Source organism: Abramis brama, assembly GCF_963993115.1.
Source record: "Abramis brama genome assembly, chromosome: 12".
NCBI lineage: Eukaryota > Metazoa > Chordata > Actinopteri > Cypriniformes > Leuciscidae > Abramis > Abramis brama.
In genome coordinates, this window is record NC_139974.1 from 8,166,318 (window position 1) to 8,183,581 (window position 17,264).

The 17,264-nt window shown below is 36.4% G+C and overlaps 1 protein-coding gene and 1 long non-coding RNA gene across 2 annotated transcripts in view; both read right to left on the bottom strand.

Annotated features, from left to right (window-relative positions):
• Positions 1-219: 219 nt before the first annotated feature.
• On the bottom strand, positions 220-8,016 carry LOC311093824. The gene is made up of 3 exons (XR_014608485.1): positions 7,786-8,016; positions 5,234-5,388; positions 220-308 (listed from the first exon to the last, which is right to left on the bottom strand). It is a non-coding gene; the product is annotated as an uncharacterized lncRNA (long non-coding RNA).
• Positions 8,017-15,569: 7,553 nt separating this feature from the next.
• The window catches only part of khdrbs3 (KH domain containing, RNA binding, signal transduction associated 3), a 141,578-nt gene continuing 139,883 nt past the window's right edge, over positions 15,570-17,264 (bottom strand). Inside the window, exon 11 of the transcript XR_014608567.1 lies at positions 15,570-16,632. The gene's annotated coding sequence lies outside the window, so the exon portion shown is untranslated. The remainder of the gene's footprint in view (positions 16,633-17,264) is intronic.

Genomic DNA, 17,264 nt, shown 5'->3' on the forward strand with positions numbered 1-17,264 from the left:
GCCTCTGGAATTCATGCAACTGTCAAGTTGAAAAGGCTTATTTCAGGCATTACTCAAATTTATACATCTGTAAGCATTCATACTGTACAGGCTGCTATGACAGGACACATATCAGACAGCAAAAGATGTCAGATCATGTGAAGACATTACATGAAGCCTCTGGGTGAGTCTGACACTGACCTCTGACCTCTTTAAAGACGATCTGAGGGTTGGCTCCCAGAGAGAATGGCCCTGGAGGGAAGGGAGTCATTTTTATGCTCTGCTGGAAGGCATCTCTCTCTCTCTCTCGCTCTCCATCTCATGCACGCCTTCAGGCAAGAAACACAACAAGAGTGATGGTATACTGGAGACCGGGGAGAGTTTTGTGCTTCTGTTACTCTCTGAGGTTTTTCTGTGCTGTGTGTCTCAAACTTTAAAAAAACAACAACAAAAAACTATATTTGGGGAATCTCCCATCCCATCCCCTAAATAAATAAATAAATAAATAAATAAATAAATGAATGAATGAATGAATGAATGAATGAATGAATGAATGAATGAATGAATGAATGAATGAATGAATGAATGAATGAATGAATGAATGAATAAATAAATAAATAAATAAATAAATGAATGATAAGAAAGAAAGAAAGAAAGAAAGAAAGAAAGAAAGAAAGAAAGAAAGAAAGAAAGAAAGAAAGAAAGAAAGAAAGAAATATATTCTCTGTGCAAAGAAAATGAACACCATTGGGCCCTTGTGAAAATGTGACAATATTTTCAGGAAAATTCTCATTACTGTAATGCACAATCTACAGTAGCCAACATTTGAAGTGGATCAAAACCTTTCATCAAAGTTATACATGAATTTTGAACAATACCCGTTCTTGTCTTAGGACAACTTTGATTCACTTTTTTGATCCACTTCAAATGTTGGCTAGTCCCATCTTATTATTGTAAATAAAAAACTGATTTAAATTATAAAGCATTAAATTGCTATTTTAAAGCATAAATAATTGTAGCATTACTGTCATTTAAAATAAAAATAAATGTAGATAAATTTCAAAAATATAATACAATAAAAGATTACAAATATAAATGGAATAATGTAATATAATATAGTATAATATAAAACAATAATATAATATAATATAATATAATACAATACAATATAATATAACATTGTTTCCCATAAATTGATTTTTTTTGTGGTGGCCAGCCACAATATCAACATTGATCCCGGACCCCCCTAGAGGCCCACCAACCACAGTTTCACAAATATCCTGTGGGAAACACTGTATAATATAATATAATATAATATAATATAATATAATATAATATAATATAATATAATATAATATAATATAATATAACAACACAATACTATTACTACATTACATTTTCTTTATGCAACGTATTATTTCTTGTTTGTTTTTTGTTTGTTTGTTTGGTTTTTTTGCTTTTGGGAGCTTTGGAATTTACAACTTATCCTCAAACTGTAAATAATAAATATTATTATTGCTTTAAGGGGCTAAAAACAAAAGTTAAAGTTGAAAATTTGTTACGACAGTGGTTTCCTCTATTCCGGTAAGGATACTAATTAGGATACAGGAACAGACACAGAAAACACCATGCACAGATAATGGCACCACCTAAAGTTACAAAACAACTTCATGGAAGCAGAGTGAATCCGTTTGAGACTACAGAAACTGGCCATCATCCTGGGAGAAAATAGCCCATCTCTGTATATTCACTCTTCTGATAAATCAAACTCCCAATGCTGTAAGCACCTCACGATTGTTTTCCCTATCAGTGCCAACAATAACAGTACGACATGATAACGTGCCAAATAGTCTAGCTCAGGTAAACTAAATCTGATGCCATTTTGAAGTTGGCGAAATTAGCACTTTTGCCCATTTAGAGCCATCTGCACTGTGCTTTGCATAGAAATATTAGCAAAGATAACATTCTCATAAAACTCCCACATTCTGGCCACAGCGACAAGACAACACAACAATACTTACAAACTGAGCTGCGTATCAGAACGCTTCTCATGAAGAAATGAATAGCAGGTATGAAATTGAGGGTGTGAACTCATTTTGAGATGCCGACGTGGCCGTTTGTCTCTGCGCGCAGCACACACTGCGTTTGCTCGGAGCCAGTCTTGGCGTACACCATTATCCCAGACACCCTTCAGAGCTAAAGAGAGGCTCTCAAAAGAGCAGGGACTGCTGACGGCAAGACTTTTTACATGCTAGCACAATTTCTCGACCACATGAGCACCAAAGGTGATGAAATGAGATTCAGTCAAACGTAATGATGGAGATGTCAGGCACGGCGGTTCATCGCTTTGCAAAACAGCACATGCAGGGAATAATAATGAGGCTTTGTTGTTGTTGGTAATTAGTGTGATCTCTCGTTTATAGCTGATGGTATCAGGCTACATTTAACTTCGCCTTCAGTATAAACAGACATTTTGTAATGCATCACATTACAGCGTCCAAGTTACATGTGACATGTACATTTTATTATTTACAAGCTATCCCACCAACAATTACACTTAGTCATGTATCCAATACACACCAGTAAACAAATGTCAATTGAGTTTTATGCTAAAATACCATCTTGCTAAAAGCCACTCAAATAGTGCTGTGATCTATTACTTGGAAGAACTGCAAATGATTACATTACTAAAACATATTCATTAGAATAAGGAGGATCTTTATAGTCAGACGGCCATTACTGTCATTATGCAAGAAGCAGTTGGTGAGATAAGCACACCAAGGGTAAACATTTTGAATAATTATATAGTATTCTGTGGCCAGTTACATAAACTGGGCTTAGACTAGTCTTACAAATTAGTCATCTAAGTTTTTTTCTTCAAGACGGGTCATATTTTTTCAAGTCAGTTCTATAAAAAGGTAGATTGGTCTAATTTAAATCCAAAAAGATAATACTGATTAGCCCTAACTAATTGCTAGTTGGTCAGACTAGTTCTTCAGACACATTCTTAAAGGGTTAGTTCACCCAAAAATGAAAATTCTGTCAGTAATTACTCACCCTCATGTTGTTCCAACCCCGTAAGACCTTCGTTCATCTTCGGAACACAAATTAAACACAAATTTTTGATTAAATCTGAGAGCTGGATCACTCCTCCATAGGCTTCTAAGACATTATAACTTGCTGGCCCAGAAAATGTATTAAAGACATCGTTAATATAGTCCAAGTGACTACAGTGGCTCAACCTTAAGTTTATAAAGCGACGAGAATACATTTTGTGCGCAAAAAAAATAATAATAAAAAACAACCACTTATTCCACTATTCATTTCCTTCTCTCTGGGCCTCGAGTTATTTCACGTAGTGTTTTAGCGCAGCGCGTCTGTGTTGCACGCCACACGCATCACACACATGACCAGCGTCGGTCAATAGTGAGCCTACATGTGACGTATAACACAGAAGCGCTGCGCAGTTATACTACGTGAAAAAACTCGAGGCCCAGAGAGAAGGAAATGAAAAGTGGAATAAAGTTGTTATTTTTGTTGTTGTTTTTTCGCACAAAAAGTATTCTCGTCGCTTTATAAACTTAAGATTGAGCCACTGTAGTCACTTGGACTATATTAACGATGTCTTTAATACATTTTCTGGGCCAGCAAGTTAAAAGTTCTGTCTAAAAGTGGACTGGAACGCAGCATTAGTCTCAGCCTATTTATACCATGTTCACTCATTCACTCACTGCAAAGTTTTGTATGTTGTTGCACTGCATTTCCGAGCGTTTTCCCTGGTTTCATGTCTCTTGGTTTTTGGATTTCTTGCCTGTTCCGTGGATTACTCTTTTGCCTCTGACCCCTGCCTGTTTTGTTTGTTTGTTTATTAGTTTGTTTGGACGGCCTACCTGTGTTTTGACCTATTGCCTGTATATTGGATTACGTGTCTGGATTGCCCCTTAATTAAAGCTGCATTTGGATCTCAACCTTCGTGTCTCGAAGCGGTTCGTAACTGAAACATAGGGCCTGCTCAGTATGGATCACAGATCAACTGCGAATGCAATCCATTGCACCCCTAGTAAAAAACAACTTCTCACCATTAAAATGGTGTTACGTATAAATCCAATAAATCCTCATGTTACGTTGCATTCGGAGATCGACTACTTTTGACTGACAAAATTCCAGCCACCGGAAACACTAACTGATAAAGTGAGTCGTACAAAACCTTTCTTTTTAGTAAACTTTGTGTACACAAACAATGTTGTCAATGCTCGAGTTCATGTGTAGAGCCCCTGGTGATACTTCAAGCACAGTTTCATGTTGTGTCGAGCCTCCTTAGTGTTTTAAAAATAGCGATTTTGATGCTATCACTGCAGTGCCCCTAGCACTCCCATTCAAAAGGCATTTTGACCGAAAACGAAAATACGGTCAATCTTATAAAGTGCCGTTTCCATTCTAATTATGCTTTTACACAAATGTTTGACTCGGGCAGATGAACAAAAATAGCCTTGGTTGCAATTTGGCGAGAGTTACCCTTTAACTGTTCCATTTTGTGACGATCTGGCCCAGCCGAAATGGATATAGTTTCATTTTCCACTGCAGGGCTGATAATAGAGCTCTTTGGAAGTGAATACAGCCGTCAGTCATTGCCTTGGTAAGACAAGAGTTACAGACAATATCCGATGTAATGACTGTTATGGAGGATGATCAGATATTTCTTTTCATTTTATTAATAATTTGTGTTTACGTAGCTCAAATAGCACACTTAGCCAGCTACAGAGAAACTGGTAGCCAGGCAAAAAACAAATGACCAATGTCACAACTACACATTACGTTGAAACTGGACTTTCGCTCTTCAAACATTTAATCTGCAAGCTCACGTTCATCTGTTAATGGCCACATCTCAACATCCAATCAACAACCCAAGCACAGATTGAGTCCACATCCAACCTTTTTTACTTTTTCAATAATCCATTACACTTGGATGTACAGAATACAGAAGAAAAAAGTCACTACTTCCATTTCATGATGCCAAAACAATTGTTTTACACGTTGTTGTTAAACAAGGCTGCATCCCTTCTTCCTGTCTGCATAAATGTTGGTCAGTGATATTTAAAACCAGAAATAGGAGAGAGAAGACAGAAATGAGAGCAGAGGGAAATCAGCACATAGGTTTGAGGGAGCACTTTGGTGTACAGTATGTGTGCGTGTGCGTGTGTACATGTTTTCCTGGGGTTTTCAAGTCCTTGGTCAAGGGTAATGTCAAACGTACCTGTATGTCACTGTTGACTCTCTATCATGGACAGCAAAGGCCGTGTAAGCAGCGGTCTCAACACGCTGAAATGCTGAGGCAGGAATCAGGATTGATACGGTACCAAAACCCACAGCGTGGAAAAAAGCCTCGCTGTTCCTCACAGATCTTAGTGCCTAGGAAAAACAAATGAGAACAAATCTGCAGCTAAAATAAACTCAGACGATCCTTACAATTACCTTAATGCATGACCAAATAGACCAAACGGCAGACAAGAAACACCACGCTGCAAATATGAAAATCAAAGCAGCCTTATAATTTGATTTCTGTGCACGGCACAAAATTGCTGTATTTGAAAATCAACCTTGTTTTCTCAAGTCCTGCAAATCCCATCTTGTTTTTCTTTCTTCCTAATTCAGCAGCCGAACGCTGCCTCCACATTTCTTCATTAACTCGGGTTCCTTCATTTAAAAATCACTCCCTCTTGCTTTTGAATTCAAATGACTTCCATTTGAAGGAGCCGTTTTCATTATAACTACTGACTGTCTCAATTGAGAATGGTTTTTGTTAGACATAATCCTTTTAAAACAATATAATGATCATATATGAGGGAAAAGTCTCAGAGGAACACAAATCAAGCCAGAATACAAATCAAGCCTTTCAATTTACATATTTCTAATTTATAAACCCTCCCGTTTGACTGGCTATTTTGTGACCTACGGGCACAGAGATAAGGAAAATGGCTGATAGTTTTTCTGTTATCTTTTCATTGTTTTTTTTATAGTTTCTTTTTATTTCTGTCTGTCTCTCTTATGCTTTTACAGAATTGAAAGCGCTTATGCTCAATCTTCAAATATGAAATTTTGTTATGAAATTAAAAAAACGTGTACAGCCTTCAGATGTTGCAGCCTCTTCAACTCTCTTCTAGCCATGTCTCGCTGTGGTTCTCCTCTTCATTGACCTGTAACTGCGTGTGGTGGCTGTAGCGGGACCCTCGTTCCTCTGACAGGGCAGCTGCAGCAGGGCCCCTCATCCTCGGGCCCCAATTAGGCCGTGCCATGCAGGCCGGTCTCCCCAGACACGGCATCTCCCCCTCAGCATTGAAGCGAGCTGCCAGTCTCTGATGCTGATGAGGGGGAACAGTAGCTGAAGGGGAGGGCAGTTAGAGCTGCAGCCTCTGAGGCCTTGCCAGCTATTTTTTTTGAGAATAAATGCCACTCTCATTTTTTTTTTTTTGTGTGTGCCAGTGCCATAACAGCTCACAGCTTCTGGCAAAGTGAACTGGTCGAATCAAACTGTGGGTTTAATAAGTCACTTTTCTATAAAAAAATAAAAATCTTACCCTGCCCCCTACTATCCACTTACTTTGGTAGTTTTAATGGACAATAAAACTCAAGACATGTCTAGACACAAGAATATCATAAAACTTTTGCCAGAATGTAATATCCTAATACGGAGCCCTGCACATGACTTGCAGACAATATATATGTTTTACTTAAATTGTGTGCACGATATAATAATTTGTTCCCTTGTTTTAGTAAATCATGGTTAAGTTGTATTAATTCGTTCCCCTGTTTTGATTGAACTAAAACAAGGGAAAATTAATACAACTAGGTGTGTGAATCATCACTGGTCTGACGATTCAAATTAATTACAATTATCATGTCAACGATTCAATTCAATATCACAATGCATCATGATGCGTTGCAAATACCTGCATATGGCTACATATTCGTCAATGCTACATTCACATCAAGGGTTGACGCCACAGATTTTCGGTCATTTCACATTTTTCAGTCATAACAAGTTAGTCATTAATGCCATTCTTTTGAGAAATTGGCATATCTGCCAAGCAATTAACATTCTTGAGAGAGGAACATTCCATAACCTTCAGAATGCATTCAATGCAAGATGGCATGACTAACACATGGCACACAAACTGGCAGATCTTGCCTTTGAAGAAAACTGATATGTCACTTTACACTTTACTGTATCCCCAGCAGACAATTACTCAAATTACAGACTGAAGTCCTGAGTGTTTTTTCATCTCAATGTCCACAATCTATTACAAGTAGACACTCCAAATACTCCTACCTATATACACAAATCAATATAAACCAGCCACAGGTCCTCATAAGTGAAACGGTTTAAGAAACTATACTAACTGAGGTCTTAATGGTCTAACACCGAGGAAAGACTTGTTGAATGTTAGAGTCAAGGATAGAGGATGGAAAACATCAGCTTAGTATTAAAAAGAAATCAACATCATGAGAGTAAAACCTTTCCTTTATTCCTTCTGAGACAAGCTGACTCGCTCTTTTCTGCTGTATTATCCATCATTCTGTACTTAACTTTCGTCATATTATATATTTTCTCTGAGAAGATAACCTTTTCACAGTATGACACTTGTCATCTTCTTGTCAGGTTGACTGCATATCAAAACAGCTATGGTGGTGTCAATGTCAGGTCATGAAATGTAAATGCTTAAAAAGTAGCTAAAACTTGGACGTATTCTTCTATTCAAGGATATACTAAAGGGTTAGTTGACCCAAAAAGGTTTTAAGTGTACTTACTCGTGTCGTGTGACTTTATCCGTGGAGCTGGAAATGTTTCATTGTTTCCACACGACGCAGGTGGGAGCAGGCGCTGACGGACAAAAAGCCCCAAAAAGTACCATAACAGCGTCATACAGGTAATAATTACTATGCGCTATATTCCAAGTCATATTATAGCTCTGTGTGAGGAATAAATGAAATGCAATTAACATTTCTGTGGAAATCTTAAATCTGGCGCGTTTATGAAGCTGAACTATAGTGTTGTTGCGGCCTGCGTTACCACGAGGACAAGAAGGATGAGACGTAACGTAACGGCAACTTATGTCGACGCAAATTAACCATATGTTCTGTATGATATTTATATTGCTTGTTCAGTTATTATGACTAGACATCTATCCTTGTTGCATTTCTATGAAAGCATATGCAGTTAATTATTTGAATTAATTTCCAAAAAAATAACAAAGATTGATACAAATGAATAAACAGAAATAGAGAATAGCCACACATTTATTTTATTTCTCTTTGAGATAAACCCGGTTTTACAAGATCCCAAAGTATATGTCTTATTCTCTGCTTTGAATCCCTTATTAGTTTCTCTGAGGTCTATTTGAATCATGCAACGTGGCTTAACGTGAGGCATTAATCTCCTTTTAAATTTAATCTCTTTACAAATGACCTGGGTCATCACCAAGAGCTTTAGATGAAAATATTGGGACGTGTAGAAAGTACTTGTCATTTCCTGATAAATTTATGGTTAGGATGGTTTAAATCCCTGCAAACTGTGAAACAAACTTTGACCTCTCATCCTGTTTCTACCTTTCACCTCTCTTCTTTAAGACAAGGAAGACGAACACGGAATGGAGTAGAAGTGGGGGAAATTAAATGTAAATGACCATGTCTCTAAATCTGATGTACCAAATTTCAAATAATAGGAGAGAGACAGCCAGATTACCTAGCACTCGCTCCCGTCATTTTCCTGGTTCACCTTAACTGTGGATTGTGTGTTAACACTTTTGGAGAAATCAACCAGTAACTCAGTTGTCTATATATGTTTAGGCATGGGGAAGGAAAAGGAATTTTATAAGACTTGGTGAGACGGTTCAAAATATTTCATTATTTTTTATAAACATTATTATGGTTTTTATGATTGTATACTAAATCATGTCAAAAGTTTTAAACATCACATGTTTATTATTATTATTTATTATTATTATTATTTCATATTTATGGAAGATCAGAGGGTTGTTCCATAAAAGACGCTTAGAAAAGCGGGGATTAAACTCCAAAACCGGACTTGAATGAGCCTAACAAATAAGTTGGGGCTAAAGTGGTTCCATAAAAGGTAATTGAAGTTCACGCAATCTCACTAATTTGATCCAGGTTTATCTAGTCTAGATAATTGCGTGTGCACGCGTTTCTGAAGCAGCCCTAGAGGTCGATCGTGGATCAAATCGATCCACCATCAAACAGCGTATATTTTGTGCTGTTTTATGCGTTTGTGACATGTTTTTTTTTTCCTCAGTGCAAAACTTACATTTTACAGTTATATTCTCCATCTGTAAATGTTAGAAAGTCATGCAAATGTATCCATTTTGCTGCTAATCTTCATATTGAACGAGCGCTGCTGCGCGCATGCGCGCCAAATAGGAGCGCAATAATTCTGACTAAAATATACATTTTGCTTGGAAAATTAATATGCGATATTTTATAACACTAGAACTATCTTCTAATTATAATAATTTATCTTTAGGATGTTGGATAAGTTGCAGTGAACTTCTAGCGAACAGAAGTACTTCAGTGAACAGAAGTAGCCTAATTCAGGGAAGATTTTTTTTTAAGAAACTAAGGCCCGGTTTCACAGACAGGGCTTAGACTAAGCCAGGATTAGACCATAGATCAATTAGGACATTTAAGTAATTTTTATAAATTTTTGGGTATAGGACCTATGCTACTTAATAAAGATGATGTATACTTATTTAGAATGCTGAGAATTACAGCTTTTAATGCAATAATTTTTTGGAGAAAGCAAGAATCCCCAGTTGTAAATGAGTAGATTTAGTTTCTAAAGTACATTATGGAGAGGATAACATGAAATTAAGAGCAAATGTATACATTTTGAAAAGATATGTGCAACTCTAAAATCAAAGAATATTCCATAAAATAAAGGAATATATATTAGCCTACATTAACTACATTTTTATATAACCCTCCCTCCCTTTTATTTCTAGGCTAGTTATTTGTTATTTTATTTATTTGCTTATTTAATATTGAATATTTGATATTCAAATAATATTACTTGAATAACTATTAGGAATTATGTGTCATTATAAGAGTTTGATATAAATATGTGAATGTTATTTATTTATTGTTTTTTGTCTTTTCCCCCTTAAATCATATGTAAAAGTGTCTAACTATGTACTTTTTGGTTATTGTTCTAATCATGTGTGTTGGTGGGTATTATCACAAAAGAAAAAAAGTAGAAAGAAAAATAAGGAATATTTATTGGGGAAAATATGATGTCTTTAAAGGAACTGTCAATTTGTATAATTGTGTTAAATGTGCTTGAATTGAAAGACATAATAAAGTACATTTTATATATATATGCTAAAATATTTGTTATTTGGACATTAGATGTGCCTTATTTAGAATTTTAAACCTACAAGTGTATTTTGTACTGTCAATTACTAAGCTCAGATTCATCTTACCAGTTAAAATTTATACTGTGCTTTTGTAATTATTTATTTTTAATTTTGTGATTTTAACTTCTGCTTTACAAAGCTTTTTTTTAGATTGTGTTCTAATGTTCTTCTAATCATAAACATGTACTACAGCTGCCAAACAAAACCAGAGAGAAATGTATTCATAAATCTTTAAAACAATCTAATTAAATCTTGGGCACAAAACATTCAGCCAGTAAAAAAAGAAAACCTGTAGTATATATATTGTATTTAGGCCTATCTATCTATATATCTATATATATATATACAGTATATATGTATGTCTATATAGTCTAATTTATCATTGTAGCCTTATTTAAGTTGATTTTCTGTATACTGTGTATTTATTTTTGGACTAATAGTGGTTAATAAAGTCCAATAATGGTGAGAGAGTGTCAGTGGTAATGTCGGTCAGTGTTAGAGGATCTGTGTAACAGCTGAGGCTTAGCCTGACAGTTAGCCTGCCCTGGACCAGGCTAGTTTCCCAGCATAAGTTGCCAGGGTAACTGAGTTTGAACTATTTTAAGTTTGCTTTATGAAACAGAAATCACCGACAATAAGTCTGACTTACCAAAATAAGCCTGGCTTGTATTCTAATCTTGTTTTATGGAACAACCCTCAGGGAATACAAATGATCAAAGACAGAACGTTTTGAAGGCATTCTCTTTATTTTATTTTTTATATTTTTTATATTACATTGCTTATGCAAAAAGTAACGTATTCTGTTGATATTTCAAACACTTTCATTCTTCTGATGAGTGAATTAGGAGCAGTAACTCTTGAGGGACTGTCAGCCCATATGCTTCAAAATGATTCATTCTCTGAAGTTACACTTCAAGCTTGTTTCAATGTGATGAAGTTGAACAAAGAGAGAGAATGGGAGACAGAAAGAGACCACCAGATTTAATTCTTTTACTTCAGTCTAAGAATCGAAGACACTGGGAGAAACATCCCACGAAAAAAAAAAAAAAAAAAAAATTCACGGACAGATATAAATATTAGCTTTTACAGAAGCAGCCGAGAAAACATATAATATTGAACATGATGGAAAATATGATCTCACGCGAATACCTAAACTACACTGTCAACTCACAGTGACAAGATGGATGGATGGATGGATTGAGCCATTACAAACAAATATCTCCTCACTTTTGGCCACTATTTGTTTTTCTGTGTTTATCTATGTATATATTTGACTTGAACAAATGTCAACCCCTCATTAGGACATGGAAAAAAATAAAAATAAAAAAATAATCTAGGCTAGGGGGGAGAGGTCTCTAACATGATTTAACAGAATTATGCAAATGTTTAAAATTATTCTTATGAAACCGGTCCCATCTCCATAATTGGCACAGGCTTTGCGACACCTTTTAAAAGCTGTGTGTTTAGGCCTTACCAAACACAAGGCTAATTATGCAATGACTAAACCTAGTGGTATTACAGATGACGAGGCCATGACTCAGCCCTGATCCTGACCTCTGACTGAAACAGAGGACGGGCCGCTGGCTAAATGTGCGCATGCACCACTGCGCCTGCCCCTAAAACCCTGTGAAAAACAGGTTCTCTGCCAGGAAACCTACTTCAAACACTCGACTAAAGGTTTATTGATCTTTGCGGATTGCAGCCTCTTAGGAACATAAAGAAACTTTTAAGGTGATCACAGAGGTTTCATAAAGGAGAAAAGCAACAGACACTTTGAGTTATTAAGCAAATAAAAGTAAGTGTGAGATGCATAGATGTAATGAAAAAAGCTGGCTAGGTAATTTAAAAAAGCTGTGCATACTATTGCATGGCATGAAAATTAATTTAGTTTCAGCCACCATAAAAAATACACATCAATGTACACTGTAAAATAATGATATGATCAAAAAGTTATGACAACATATGTTTTTACATTGATTTAACTCATTAAAATAAGTAAATTTCAACTTTTTTTATAAGCTATACAAGATTCAACTCATTTTTCAAGTCAGTTTACAATGTAATTTCAAATAATTTTTGAGATCCACAGGTGAATTAGTGTCATACATGTACAAAATGTCTGAGTCCTGTATGTAAGACAAAGCAGAAAAACATGAAATATACCAAAGAACTTGTTGCACTCCGTCAAGAATTATAGGGGCTGTATGTAAGAATTTTAATGTATTAATTTAAATTCATATAACAAAAATAAAAAAAAACGAGACATCGACCTTTTTTAATAAGTTTAATGTCATTTAAGTTGAAATAAATATCTACTTTTTTTTTTTTTTTTTTTACAATGCATATACTATGTCCTCAAATATACTATCATAATCAAACTATCATAACAGTGTACATTTAATTAACTCATCTATCAACATGATGCTGGTGAATTGCAGAGCTGGTGCAAACATATCGACATTACTATGATCAGATGCTTTCTTAACTGCTGCTTTCTCATCGCGGTTATTTTTGTTGTGTTTATTTTGTTATTGAGAGGAAAGCGCGCAGAACATATTTACATATTCATCTCAACGTCACTATCGTGGACAGTGTGTGGATGTTCATTCACAGTATATCACTGCAAAGGTATTTTCAATTTATTTTTACTTCTAAGCAAAGAACGAAAAAGAATGTCGCTGTGAGTATATCGGGGCATTGAATCACGTTCAGTCTCTTGTACGTTGCGTTTGCATGACTGCGAGACGAGCAATAAGTTGCTGGCTGCAATTCACTGAACGGCCACCGGTGTCGCTAATAAGAGTTTCTGAATTCTACATATGGCCCCTTTAAATTACACCCAGTCCTCAGACAACAGATTAGCTCTTTATAAAAGTTCAAGAACAGTGTGTAACTAGACTAGACTAGACTAGACTAGAATGAGATGAGTTAGTCCCTCATAAATATTTTATTTTATTTGAGTAGTATATAAGTATAAACCCAGAACGATCTTATCCACTCAAAGTCAGCATGAAATGGTACCAATTTCATGTACATAATGTGACATAAAGTGAACCAAAACACTGAACAAGAAAATAAGTTGGGCTGGTCTTGATTTTATCAAGGAATTGATTGGATGAATGTAAACAGAGTCACTTTTGATTTCATGTTGACTTTCTCTGCAGGATGTTATAGATACTGTATGTGGGCTGTTGGAATGTGGATGTGTGCTCTGTGCACCCAATGATTCTCAAATTCACTTCTCAATGTTTTTATGAGACCACATAAAACCATTAACAGGTTGAAAGGTGTACATATCCACTGTATCTGTTTCAGAAGAAGTGAAGAACATCCACACTGATCAATGGAAACCAGAGGAAGAGTAAAACGAGCCTGTGTTTATGGTGATACGTGAACATGTAGCAATACATACTATAGTTCCCCTTGTGTGATCATCGCCAACAACACTTAAGTGAATCTGATCAATATGTACAATATACGTTTCATATGGGCGTCCAGCTCCAGCTCAACTAAAGAAAAAACAGATTTCTGAATGGGGCTCAGGAAAAATAAACATGCTTCAAATAAATAAAATTTGCTTATATGATACAGATACCCTCACAACGTGTATTGTACTATAAATAAATTCAATTAGAATATCTAGCTAATGTGTATATATATCATAACAATACTATGAATATGCCCTTCAACTTAGTGTTGTTGTAGTAAATGACTCACTAAAGAAATTCAGATTACAGTGAGAATAAAAAAAATAAAAATCCCAAAACAGTGAATGAAATATAATCAGACTAGGACAGGTATGGGTTGCATTTAGATTGTCAGCATTAATGACTTCAGTCGGTGGAGAGACGCCGCTGTCCATGGTGCTGAAAGAAAGCACCGCAGGACAACACTGAACATGAACATAATTTGGGCGGGACTTGTTTTTATCCAGCAGGAACTGATTGGATGGTAAGTGTTAATGGGGTCAGTTTTTACTTTAACTGCAGGATGTTATAGATATGTGAGCTGATGGCATGTGTATGTGTACTCTGTGCAACCGACTACAAGAGTATGGGTACCAAATCAATATTTTTTAAATCACCAAGGGTGCTTCTCAATACTCAAATAGATGCTTCCTTGTTTCCTTGCTCCTCAGTCCTCCGATCGAACTCAGCCATCTTTAAAGGCATCTGAGGAGTCATGATCAATGATACACAGGTGTATCCTTCCCTCGTATACTAATGCCCGCTACTCATTGTACTATTTTGGGCCATCTCAGACGAAAGGTGACCTATCATGGGTATATATATGGTCGGGGCTCCTAAACGGTGGTCCAGCGTCATACAGTGAGAGAGGTTCAAAGATGGCTGGTGTCACGGTCTTGTGACCAAAAATAGCCTCCGATAATTTTCTGACAGTGACATTTAGCAGGATCATCTCACAGTGTGTTTGCTGCTACGACCTACGTCTACTGACTTGTCAATAAAAATGCAACACGAAATGGCGTATTGATCAACGCGACATGGCGCTTAAACTCAAACCTACTTACCTCAAGCTCCATTTGCAAAATTCTTTTCCCTTGCATGCCTCTTTTCCGTAGCCATGACTGCATCCATATTCTCCTCTTTGGATTCCTCCTCTTTTTTCAGCGCACATAAAAACAACAATTGCCAAAGTGTGATTCATCTTGCTGTATTTGTTAACCACTAGCGCATGCTGATGACGTTTTATTCTTCTATACTAACTTGCATCATAGACTACGATTCAATAGGTGTCATCATCGTACAGTCTACATATCGTACCCAAGTTTATTAGATCCATGTCGTACAGTGTGATTTGTAATGATCTTATAGGTTTGCCGAAATCACACAGTCTGTGGCAGGCCAGGCATAAGGGAGTGGAGCTAAGTCGCAAGGATGCACAAATAAGAAATGAGAAGCACCCCAAGAAATGATCAAACACAATCAACACCAGACAAAGGACTGGGACAAACTAAGGGCCATGTATACATAGGTGAAAATAATTAAAACGAAACAAGACAAATTCATAACAAAAGTCCATAGAAACATGACGGAAACAGTGACTTGTCAACTATAACCCTGGAAAGCATGACAGTCATACAACTTGAAGCAACTGTGGCAAGAAAGTGACACTAAATTTTGTCTTCACTTTATTTTTATTTCTTCACTCCAACCAATTTACTTGGTTCAAAGTACCACTTCACATGTTAGTCACGAAACATGTACAAGTAGTGATAGCTGTATAATTTCAAATTTTCTGCAAATGTTCTTGTAAAAAAAAAGCGAACATATTACACATAATAATATTATAACATTAATAACAACAATAATAAAAATAATTTTAATGATACATTTCTGGGATGGATAGATAGATAGATAGATAGATAGATAGATAGATAGATAGATAGATAGATAGATAGATAGATAGATAGATAGATAGATAGATAGATAGATAGATAGATAGATAGATAGATAGATAGATAGATTGTTTATTATTTGGTGGGGACAGTAAAAATCATAACTACTGGCCTAACTGAAAATATTACACAAGCTAATGGGAAGCCAGATGCTGAGATTAAGGTCCCATTTAATCATGAGGATGAATTCATTTGACATCCTCATAATGAACTTAACACAAAAATTGCATTGTATCTCATTTCCCATTTTTGTGTGATAAATGTAGCTTATATATTCACTCTGCCTCTCCCATTCACATATCGTTGACTGTCTTTCTCTCTCCGGCTCCTGTGAGAAGAGTAAATTCCCGTCTTAATGTGTTAGCACGTGCCACATGCCCCCATAACCCATAAGTCTGTCTGCTGACAGAAGTGGGTTCACCCTCAGTGCAGCCTGCTGCAAAATGCATGTAGAGCGTACAGCGCGCCTCTGAGCCAGCTGTGAGAGCACCATTTTCCCAGCACGGCCTCCCCAGAGGACCAGAGAGCACCATTTCCTGAGCGAGAGGAGGCTGGACCGCTCGTCTGCAGGTTATTGGCACATTAACGCTCTTAGTGTGGCGCTTTGTGACCTCGTAGAGGTTCAGAAGCCTTTTCGAGAAAGTTCCAGTAGAAATTGAGTCTTCCCTGAGGAGTGTCATGCTCCTCTGTGGGCCGCAAAGGACTTTTTAAGTCTGCTCATTGTGCTTTTCTTGCTAAGCACAAGCTCTCTACGGTAGCGCCCGTGCAGTTTTAGTTTTCACGATCAGATGATGCGGCCAAACCTCCCTAAAACAAGAGAAAAACAGGAAAAAGTTGGATCAAACGAACAAAACCAAATGGCAAACACACTTTTTAGCCCTATTCGGATGTGACTAGTTTTTCAGGGGGACGTTAAGAGAAATTCGTGTTTCACTTTGCGATTTTAATGCAGTCCAAATCTGCCAAGTCTGTCAACCATAACAGACTGATATATGGCTCGTACAGCAGCACGTTCCTTTGAGTAAAACCCTCTGTGTTCATGGTAGGCCTGTCTTGAAAGGTTACAATGCTAAAAATCTATTTCTTTATGGGAAATTTTTTTTGGGGTTTTAAGCGTCTGAGTATGCTATCAAAAAGACCATAGGTATTTTTCTCTGTGATTTTTGTTTGCTCATTTCTTGTGTACGAATGACCATGATGTAATCTGGAAAAACCAATTTATGCAGCCATTTCTCTGGTCTGTCTAGGGAGGTTATAGAGAGATAAACACTGTCGTTTCATCATTTCTCTTGCATGTTTGTTACACTTGTGGTGGTGGGGGAAAGAAGTGGGAACAAAAAAGTTTGAGAAACCTTGAAAAAAAAACATTTCTTGATAAGAGTTCTTTGCTGAAACTCTAAAGAACCTTACCTTTAGACAAAAGGAATAACATAAAAGAC